The sequence below is a fragment of the Triticum urartu genome, chromosome 2A (assembly GCF_056163025.1).
Source record: "Triticum urartu cultivar PI428250 chromosome 2A, HENAU_Tu73, whole genome shotgun sequence".
NCBI classification, from domain to species: Eukaryota; Viridiplantae; Streptophyta; class Magnoliopsida; order Poales; family Poaceae; genus Triticum; species Triticum urartu.
Window position 1 is genome coordinate 506,908,808 of NC_141874.1, and position 11,641 is coordinate 506,920,448.

Here is an 11,641-nt window from a genome sequence, read left to right on the forward strand (position 1 = left end):
ATTTGGTATCCTAAGAGGTCTTCTTTTGATCTTGTTGGCTATTCTGACTCGGATTATGCCGGAGACAAGGTTGATAGAAAGTCCACTTCGGGTACTTGTCAATTTCTTGGTAGATCTCTTGTGTCTTGGTCTTCCAAGAAACAAAACTCAGTATCCTTATCCACCGCCGAAGCGGAATACATTGCCGCTGGTTCATGTTGTGCTCAATTACTTTGGATGACCCAAACTCTTAAAGATTACGGGATTTATGTGAAACATGTTCCACTGCTTTGTGACAATGAAAGTGCTATCAAAATTGGTCATAATCCTGTACAACATTCTCGAACTAAGCATATTGAAGTTCGTCATCATTTCATTCGAGATCATGTTGCTAAGGGTGACATCAATCTTAAGCATGTTCGCACCGACAAGCAATTAGCGGATATATTCACTAAACCACTTGATGAGAAAGTGTTTTGCAGGTTGAGAGGAGAACTGAACGTCATTGATGCTTCGAACTTGGAGTAGAAACTCCACTGGATACATGCAAGACATGAGCTTATGACTAATCCATGATATATCTCTTATGATAACTATCCTATGTCTTGGATATATTTGCACCTTGCATGTTGTCTAACCAAGGTAGGTGCTTGGTTGAATTTAATTCCATGAGATTGCGACTCACTCATATCTTGAGCAATCTCTACATCACCAAGACTCTACACAATAGTGGTGGAAGACAAGGAAGCACAAAACCATTCAAACATATCCTTTGACAAACTCTATATTAAACTTCATGATTGTCATTTTTGGATGCACAAGTGCTTTTCCTTGCAAGAACTAACCCATGTAGGTAGATGAACTCAAACTCCAAGTGGTGCTCCCAACTCTTGATGAACTACATCAACCTTGAGCACCCACACAAGTTCAACTACATGAGCAAGAACCACATCACCACCCAAGGTATGTCATTCCATCTTAGAGAAGCTTTACTCCAAGACATGAGTCAAAGCAACTCAACAAGATGTGAATACATCAAGATGCTTAAACGAAAAATGGTAACCCCATTTTGAGCTTAAGCGATGAGTATGACCTATGATCAAGTTTTCTCACTTGACTCCTAAGTCAATATACTCTAATATAGGTGACTATGTCACCGCCCAATTCTAGATGAAGTTCTCTTGTGTTCTTTTCTGAGTTATTACATTTGTCCCTTGCATATTTGTTTCCTTCTCTTTCAAACAAAAAAAAACTTCATCTAGAAACTTTTACTCTTTTCCTTTTTGTTCTTGTTCTGCATATTTCTGCATCAAATTCCTTGCAAATCCTTCAGCTAATTCATTGCAAATCTTTGTGAGATCTTAGTTGACTTGTGAGCTGAGGTGACAAGTGTTTTTCTCTGTGTAAACTCGGTTTCACCGACTTGCAATTTTCGGTCCAACCGAATCTTTTCGGTACCACCGAAATATGTCACTCGGTGCCACCGACTTTGCAATCAGAAAAACAGTTTGCCACTTGTTCTACATTTCTTCTGATCCAGCTCCACTCAATGAATCTTGTCCTCCACAAGCATCACAATTTTATCCTCTGCTTTGTGTTGAATCTCAAGGACCAAACCTATTCGACGGATTCCAGGAAAAACCTTCTTGGAAATTGATGTCAAAGGGGGAGAGAGAGATCACATCAAAGCTTGTAGGAGAGAGAGATCACATCAAGGGAGAGAAACAGTCTCAAGGACCAAACCTACAAGAGAGAAAGTATTAAGGGGGAGAGAGAGACCTCAAGGGGGAGAGAAAGTCTCAAGGATCCCAGATGTTGTTAAGGGGGAGAGAGAGATTTCCAGGGAGAGAAAATACTCAAGGATCCCATATGCTTGATGTTCAAGAGGAGAGATGCCACATGTTTTTTTGGGGGAAAGACATGTTCATATGAACTCATTTGAATTAAGTTCTATTCATATCTCTCAGCTCTGATTTTCTGTTTCCTATCTTCTCCCAATATCCCATGTCAGATTCAGGGGGAGCAAGAAACCTAAGGGAAAAGAAATCAATCAAATTCATTGCATATCTTTATTCTTGGGGACATGTTGAATTCTATGTGGTACCTTGTACTCATTCTCTACATGTCATCCCAATCTTGGTATTCTTGTGGTTTCTTTTGTTTGCTCTGGCTAGTGGACGTACCTGTGTTATCTAACCTTGTTTGTGCAGGTTCATTCCATCCTAAGCCAACTCAAGACCACAAGGTAAGTATATGCATCAAAATCATGAGTATGAGGAGTTCTTGCTTATGTACATACTGTTTGCAAGAAGGACTCATGAGCATGAAGGTATTTTCCTTGATAATCTTTTGCTCTGATGCATATGTCCAAGATGCATGTAACACATTGCCTACTCTGTCATGGTTATGCTCTCACATGTCTCTATATTTCATATTTACATGAGTGCATACATGTAGGGGGACCCTATGCTTGTTACATGTCCTTCCAAAGCTTTACTTGCTGTTCTTTAAATCTTTATCCAAAGCTTTGATGTATGTTGCCATCAATTACCAAAAAGGGGGAGATTGAAAGCACAAGTGCTCCCTAGGTGGTTTTGATAATTGATGAAAACATATCTCTTGTTGGACTAACATTTCGATCTAGCATGTTTCAGATAAGTTCAACAATGGAGTGGCATGGACTAAAGGTTGTGGGAACTCCTTCAAGATGCTAAGGACAAAGGATTAGCCAAAGCTTCAAGCTCAAGACTCTTCATTTTATATTTTAGTGATTCAAGATCACATTGAGTCTTTAGGAAAAGCCAATACTATCAAGGAGGGATGAGGTGTTGCTTAATGAGCCTCTTGCTTCATGTGCTTAATGATATGCTCCAAAATCCTCAACTACTTTCCCATATCCACATATGACCTAAACCCTAAGCCAAACTCGGTCCTACCGATTCTTCCTATCCGGCGCCACAGAGTTTCACTTGTCATTAGCCACTACCAAACCCTAATCAGTTCGGTCTCACCGATGGGATCTCGGTCTCACCGAGATGGGCTTGCAAACTCTCTGTTACCCATTGCAATATTCTCGGTCCCACCGAGATATGCAATCGGTCCCACCGAGTTTGCTTGACCAAATCTCAGTTTCACTTATTACCCAAATCGGTCCCACCGAGTTTGAGTAATCGGTCAAACCGAGTTTTGGATTTACCCTAACCCTAGCACATCGGTCCCACCGAGTTGATCCATTCGGTCCCACCGAAATTACTAACGGTCACTAGGTTTACATTTTCGGTCCGACCGAGTTTATTGATTCGGTCCCACCGAGATTGGAAAACTGTGTAACGGTTGGATTTTGTGTGGAGGCTATATATACCCCTCCACCTCCTTCTCATTCGAGAGAGAGCCATCAGAACACACACGCCATTCCAACTCATATGTTCTGAGAGAGAACCACCTACTCATGTGTTGAGACCAAGACATTCCATTCCTACCATATGAATCTTGATCTCTAGCCTTCCCAAGTTGCTTTCCACTCAAACCTTCTTTCCACCAAATCCAAATCCTATGAGAGAGAGTTGAGTGTTGGGGAGACTATCATTTGAAGCATTAGAGCAAGGAGTTCATTACCTACACACCATTTGTTACTTCTTGGAGAGTGGTGTCTCCTAGATTGGCTAGGTGTCACTTGGGAGCCTCCGACAAGATTGTGGAGTTGAACCAAGGAGTTTGTAAGGGCAAGGAGATCGCCTACTTCGTGAAGATCTACCGCTAGTGAGGCAAGTCCTGTGTGGGCGATGGCCATGGTGGGATAGACAAGGTTGCTTCTTCGTGGACCCTTTGTGGGTGGTTGCTTCTTCGTGGACCCTTCATGGGTGGAGCCCTGTGTGGACTCGCGCAACCGTTACCCTTGGGTGGAGCCCTGTGTGGACTCGCGCAACCGTTACCCTTCGTGGGTTGAAGTCTCCATCAACGTGGATGTAGGATAGCACCACCTATCTGAACCACGGGAAAAACATCCGTGTCTTCAATTGCGTTTGAATTCTCCAAACCCTTCTCTTTACATTCTCGCAAGTTGCATGCTTTACATTCCACTGCTCATATACTTTTTGCATGCTTGCTTGATATGTATTGTGTGTGTTGAAATTGTGCCTAAACTCCACTTAAACCAAAAAAGCTTAAAAATTGCAACTTTAGCACTAAGTGTCTAATCACCCCCCTCTAGACACATCTACTTCTAGATCCTACAGAAATTCAATAGTTATGCAATGAAATTACATCCTACTTGTGGTGCATTATTCAGTGTAAGTTATGCTTAATGCTCGCTTATGAGATTTTTCGTTTCTTGCTTGGATGCTTGTCAATCTTTTGCTAGCCTTAATTTCTAACTAACTGTGATCACTACTTGTGCATCCAAAATCCTTTAAATCAGTTTTTGCCACATGAGTCCACTATACCTACCTATATGCGGTATTCTTTTGCCGTTCTAAGCAAATATTTATGTGCCACCTCTAATTTTCAAAATAAATTTCTCTTTTGTATGCACGTACTGCTCATGAAACGGTAGGGGGTGGCTGATATATTTCCATGCTAGCTATGTTATTCTCAAGATGAGTGTTTATTCACTTGTCATTGGATGAGAGTACGGCAAAGGTATTAGGGATGCCCAGTCCCGAAATGAAAAATGAATTTACTTTATGTTGTCAAATAATAAATTTCTTGGAAAGCATTGGTATGGACGAGACCCGTGGATTTGGTTAGCCCTGGAATGTGAAAGTATGGTGGAAAAAGGAATAAACTTTACTTTCTGTTTGGGAACCGCCTATGGTATATCTAGCATGGAAAGTATTGGGAACTACTTGATCGTTTTCATTGACAAGAAAAGCATGCCACTCAAAATATTTTATCTATATCGTTTTCGCTTTGAGCTCTAGCACCTCTACAAATCCCTACTTCCCTCCGCGAAGGGCCTTTCTATTTACTTTATGCAATTTTTATTTTTACTTGAGTCTCCATCTTCTCTTATAAAGCGGCAACTAAGGAGCACCATGATCGTACTTGAGCATTGGGCGTAGCTAATATGCGAGTGTGTTTCATGAATGGATCAATGATTGAGCATAATGGGCTAGGGATAACTTGCTTTAGTGTTGATATTTTGAAAGACATGGTTGTTTGTTGATGTGCTTGAGTATTAAAGTCCTCATGTCAAAACTAGACTATTGATTTGAACCATATAGAAGTCCAATTGTCCATGCTATAAAGGAAAGAATATGTGATGAATATGTTAGGCATCATTCCACATAAAAAATTCTGTTTTTATCATTTACCTACTCGAGGACTAGCATGAATTAAGCTTCGGATGCTGATAAGTCTCCAACGTATCTGTAATTTTTGATTGTTCCATGCTGTTATATTATCATTCTTGGATGTTTTACAATCATTTTACAATCATTTATATCATTTTTCGGGACTAGCTTGTTAACATAGTGCCAAGTGCCAGTTGATGTTTTCTTCTTGTTTTTTACATCGCAGAAAATCAATGTCAAACGGAGTCCAAATGCAGCGAAAATTTTTGTGGAGTTTTTTGGACCAGAAGACACCAGATGGGCCAGAGAAGCACCTGGGGGGGGGGGGTGCCCCGAGGGGGACACAACCCACCAGGGCACGCATGGGCCCCCAGGCGCGCCCAGGTGGGTTGTGCCCACCTTGGTAGCCTCTCGCACCGCCTCTTCACTCTATAAATACCTCCTTGCTCCAGAAACCCTAGGGGAGTCGACGAAATTTTATTCCAGCTGCCGCAAGTTCCAGAACCATGAGATCCAATCTAGAGCCCTATTCCGGCACCCTGCCGGAGGGGAACACGATCACGGAGGGGTTCATCATCCTCATTGGTGCCTCTCCGATGATGCGTGAGTAGTTCAACTCAGACCTACGGGTCTGTAGGTAGTAGCTAGATGCCTTTTTCTCTCTTTGTATCTCAATACAACGGTCTCTTGGAGATCTATTTTATGTAATGACTCTTTGCGGTGTGTTTGTTGGGATCCGATGAATTGTGAGTTTATGATCAGATTTGCCTTGATTTAATATCCAATCTTGATTATTATAGCCTCGTATTTCTTCTCCGATATTTGGGTTTTGTTTGGCCAACTTGATCTATTTATCTTGCAATGTGAACAGGTACTTTATAATGGGTTCAATCTTGCGGTGTCCTTTCCCAGTGATAGATGGGACAGCAAGGCACACTTGTATCATTGCTATTAAGGATAAAAAGATGGGTTCTATTCCTACATGAATAGATCTTGTCTACATAATGTCATCGTTCTTATTGCATTACTCCGTTTTTCCATGGACTTAATACACTAGATGCATGCTGGATAGTGGTCGATGTGTGGAGTAATAGTAGTAGATGCAGGCAGGATTCGGTCTACTAATCTTGGGCATGATGCCTATATACATGATCATTGTCTTGGATATCATCATATTATTTGCTTTTTTATCAATTGCCCAACAGTAATTTGTCTACCCACCGTTGCTATTTTCTCGAGAGAAGCCACTAGTGAAATCTACGGCCCTCGGGTTTATTTTCCTATCATATACTTTCATATCCATATTGCTAATTGCCTATTCTTTTATTTGCTTCTTTTATTTTTAGATCTATATTATCAAAAACCCAAAAATACATTGTTGTGTTTTATTTAATTTTATTTGCATCCATCAATCTACTACAATTTTATCCTATCCTTATGTCACCTTTTGGCACCGCTACCCGAAAGGGATCTACAACCCCTTTAACGCGTTGGGTTGCAAGTATTTGTTATTTGTGTGCAGGTACCGTTTACGTAGTGTTGCCTGGTTCTCCTACTGGTTCGATAATCTTGGTCTCATCACTGAGGAAAATACCTTACCGTTGCCGTGCTGCATCCTCCCTTATTCCTTGGGGAAACACCGACGCATCTCAAGCGACATCAAGGAGTTGGGGTTCGGCGGTCTTAGCGGCTACATACCAAGGTATGCGCAACGACTGCCAGCTTACATCGAGAAAGCTAGCCCTTCTTCGATGCCCTCTATTCCTACAGCTGTGGTTGTGGGAGAGGTTCTCTATTGGGTGACTAGATGTACTTGTTCATTACCCTATAGACACCATGTTCGATGCTAATGACATCGATGTGCCTACTTTCGGTCTGTGTTGGACACGTCGCGAGGTATGTATCGTGTTATAGTTTCCTGCAACTTTTTTGTGAACAAGAGATAGTTCAATGCTAGCGGCTACTAACTTTTGTTTTCCGTAGAGACGCTTTACTAGTGATCAGACCAGGAAAGCATACACGACATTGAATGAGCAGTTCAATGCATACACTGGGGTCATCTGGCAGCCCTACACGGAAGCAGCCATACATGCAAGATACCCCGGCGGTATGTCTGTGCTATGCACAAGGGACCGAGATAATTGGATGACGAAATTGAAGATCATCTTCAATGTCTTTGTCGAGGAGATGGCACAACAGAGGGTTATGAGGCAATTTGGTCTTTTGCAGTTGGAGCTACCCCCCTACAGAGAACTTGGTGCCAGCACACATCCACAGGTATTAACCAGTTTTTCAATGTTGCATTATCTTTGACAGTACTCCATTCGAAGCATTATGTAATTGTTGAACACACACCACAATTTTAGGACGATGAGGAAGGGCATGATCAGGACAACTACTGACTGGCTAGTTAGACAACAGTCGTATGTTACAGAATGGGAGACAACAAACACACATCTATGGCACGAGAATCATGATTTTGATCTCAGTGAATTCAATCTCTATTTGTGGCGCTACATGACCGGAACACGGTTACGCATCATTGAGAACTCTCACCCAGAGGAGATACCTAACCCTACTCCATCGGATATGTACCCGAGCTATGATACTTCGGGCTCTAGGCAGTACACGGTAAGATATATTTTCTTTAAGTAAAGTTGTCACATACTTTGACGTACATACTTAATAATCATCATGAAAATTTCTAGGCCTACTTGACACACGAACTATACGATGATATGACCATCTTTGGACGATCACTGTCGTCTGGACCTCTTCTTCAGCACTGGCCTGTGCTACAGCACTTCTTGGAACGCATGCAGAACAAGATACGTGCTGTCTACGAGGCTATCACGTGCACCCGGAGAAGCGACATTGTTCAACACCAGTAGCAGCAGCGGCGTCCCTCCATGCACCGACATCAGCCACGTCGATGTCTAGCACATCAGCCGACAACCAGGCCACCCCCTCCTGACCAACCTGGCAGTTTGACGTGGCAGCACCCACAACACTATGGTCCCACGTCGAGCTTCATGTTTCAGCCAGAGCAGCCGTCACAGCCAGCAGGTATGTCTCTTCATATTTATTGTTTTCAATATCAATTGAGGCGACCTCATTCTTAATGACTTAACGTTCCATCATGCAGGAGGCTACAACCATCATGCGTCTATGTCAGTGTAACACCCACGATGCGGCTATATCTCCCACGTGTCGAGGCACGACTTAGAGGCATAACCGCATGGTGGTTTTGTCGCAAGAGGGGTAATCTTCACACAATCCCATGTACTGAACAAGAAAGCGATAAAGAGTTTGGCTTACAATTGCCACTTCACACAAATAACAAGTTAAACATACATCATCCAGAGTACAATCAAAGGTCCGGCTACGGAACCAAAATAAAGGAAGACAACCCCAAATGCTAGATCCCTGATCGACCCAACTGGGCACCACTACTGATCAACCGGAAAAGACGCATAACAACGATCAAGATCTTCATCGAGCTCCCACTTGAGCTCGGTTGCATCACCTGCACTGGTATCATCGGCACCTGCAACTATTTTGGAAGTATCCGTGAGTCACGAGGACTCAGCAATCTCACACCCGCGAGATCAAGACTATTTAGCTTATGGGTAGGATAGGGTAATGAGGTAGAGCTGCAGCAAGCACTAAGCAATTATGGTGGCTAACATATGGAAATAAGAGCGAGAAGAGAAGCAACACAACGATCGTGAAGCTAGAAGTGATCCTGAAACTACTTACGAACAAACATAACACAAGAATCGTGTTCACTTCTCGGACTCCGCGGAAAAGAGACCATCACAGCTACACACGCACTTGAAGCATTTTAATTAAGTCAAGCGTCAAGTTCTCTACAACCAGACATTAACAAATTCCCATCTGCCACATAACCACGGGCACGACTTTCGAAAGTTTAAACCCTGCAGGGGTGTCCCAACTTAGCCCATCACAAGCTCTCACGGTCAACGAAGGATATTCCTTCTCTCGAAAAGACCCGATCAGTCTCAAAATCATGGTTACAAGACATTTGGACAATGGTAAAATAAGACCAGCAAAGCCACCCGATGTACCGACAAATCCTGATAGGAGTCGTACGTATCTCGTTCTCAGGGCACACCGGATGGGCCAGACGTCGGGTTGGCATAGACCCTGGTTGCCCAGGGGGCGCCGGACATCACCCAGGTTGGACCAACACTCAGAGGAGCATTGGCCCCGGGGGGGGGGGGGGTAAATAAAGATGACCCTCGGGCTCTGAAAACCCAAGGGAAAAAGGCTTAGGTTGTTAGGCAAATGTAAAACCAAGGTTGGGCCTTGCTGGAGGAGTTTTATTCAAAGCGAACTGTCAAGGGGTTCCCATAACACCCAACCACGTAAGGAACGCCTAATCAAGGAACATAACACCGGTATGATGGAAACTAAGGCGGCAAGAGTGGAACAAAACACCAGGCATAAGGCCGAGCCTTCCACCCTTTACCAAGTATATAGATGCATTAATTAAAATAAGAGATATTGTGATATCCCAACATATCCATGTCCCAACATGGAACAAACTTCAACTTCACCTGCAACTAACAACGCTATAAGAGGGGCTGAGCAAAAGCGGTAACTTAGCCAAACAATGGTTTGCTAGGAAGGTGGGTTAGAGGCTTGACATGGCAATATGGAAGGCATGATATAACAAGTGGTAGGTAGCGTGACATAGCGATAGAACAAACAACTAGCAAGCAAAGATAGAAGTGATTTCGAGGGTATGATCATCAAGCCTGAAATCCCGCAAGGAAGAAGAACGAGTCCATGAAGAAGTCAAACGGACGTAGTCGAACGGATCCTCACACACGCGACATACCGGAACTAACAAGAATAAGCAACACCGGAAAGAAGCAAACAACATGGTAAACAACCATCACATAAACATGGCATGATGCACAACCAAGTATGATGCATGTCCGGTTTAAAGAGGCATGGCATGGCAAAGTGCAACAAACAACACTACAAGTTAAGTGGAGCTCAATATGCAATGAGTTGCATATTGACGAAACACCACATCCCTTTATTTAGTTCGGTCTTGTTTATGTACCCAACAATACTAAATGTTGTTAAACATGGCAAGAGGTGAAGCATATGAAAACTACACATTTAAGCACATTTAAATGAGGTCGGAAACAAAACAATTCCAGGAAAATCCTCTTGTGCATATTTCGAATTAGCTACTGTTCTGCCCTAAACATAATTTTAGAGTTGTTAAACATGCATAGTACTGTCACCATGTTAAACTATGCATTTTTCCACCCCATTTACATATAAAGTTTATTAAAATTGGAGCTACGGTTATTAAGTTATGAATTAACTCATTTTAACCTGGCAATGTGGCAAATTATATGCAAACATCATTTTAAACATATTAAACATGCATGAAAGTTGGATATTATGAAACTAGACAAGATTCTAAGCATTTTTCATACATAAAACACTTTAATATGATGCACGGTTCATGAGATATTAAATGCATGATGTCCAAGGTTTTTTTTTGTAAAACAGAGTTCTCTGGATAATAGCTAAATTGATCCGCGGGAAAGAAAACATGCTTCGGGCCGAATCTGGACAAGCCCTTCCAAGGAAAACAAGGGGGCGCTGGGGCAGCTCATCATGGGCCAAAAGCCCAGATCTGTGTAGGAGTGGGCCGGCTTGAGCTGGCCTTGGAGGCCGAAGGGGAAGCAGGCGGGCGCGCTGGGCCTTGGCGCGGGATGCAGCCCACGCGCGCGGTCAACGGGCTCTGCCGGGTCGAGCACTGCTCAATGCAGTGAGATGCAGAGGCGGGGAGCGGCAACGGCGGAGGTGGTTTGCAGTCTTCCGCGATGGATCGGAGCGGGAAAAACTGGTAACAGGCCGAGGTGCTCCAGATCCGGCGGATCCTCACCGAATCGGGCGAAGAACGCGACCGGGGGCGAGCTCCACGACGATGGTGGTTCCTGCAGGTAGCAATGGAGGATGGGGAGTCCGGTGAGAGAGAGGAGAGAAACGGGGAACTAGAGGGGATGTCGACAACGGCGTGACCTGGGGGTGGTCCGGCGAGGCTCAGCAGGAGCTTGTCGACGATGGAGCTCGCCGGAGTGGAGACCCGCGGGAGGCGCGGTGGCGTACGGATGGCGGCATGGCGACGATCTCCTGATCTAGCGGGATCGAGCGGGAGAACCTCAGGCGCGGGCGACTGCTCGGGGCGCTTGGGCCCAGATCTGGCCTGTGGCGGGCCGATTGCGGGCTTCCGCGGGCTGCGGTGGCGGGGAGAGCTGGGGAGGTTGAAAGTGCTAGTGATCGACTAGAGGGGGGTGAGTAGGAGATTTTTATGAAAGTCT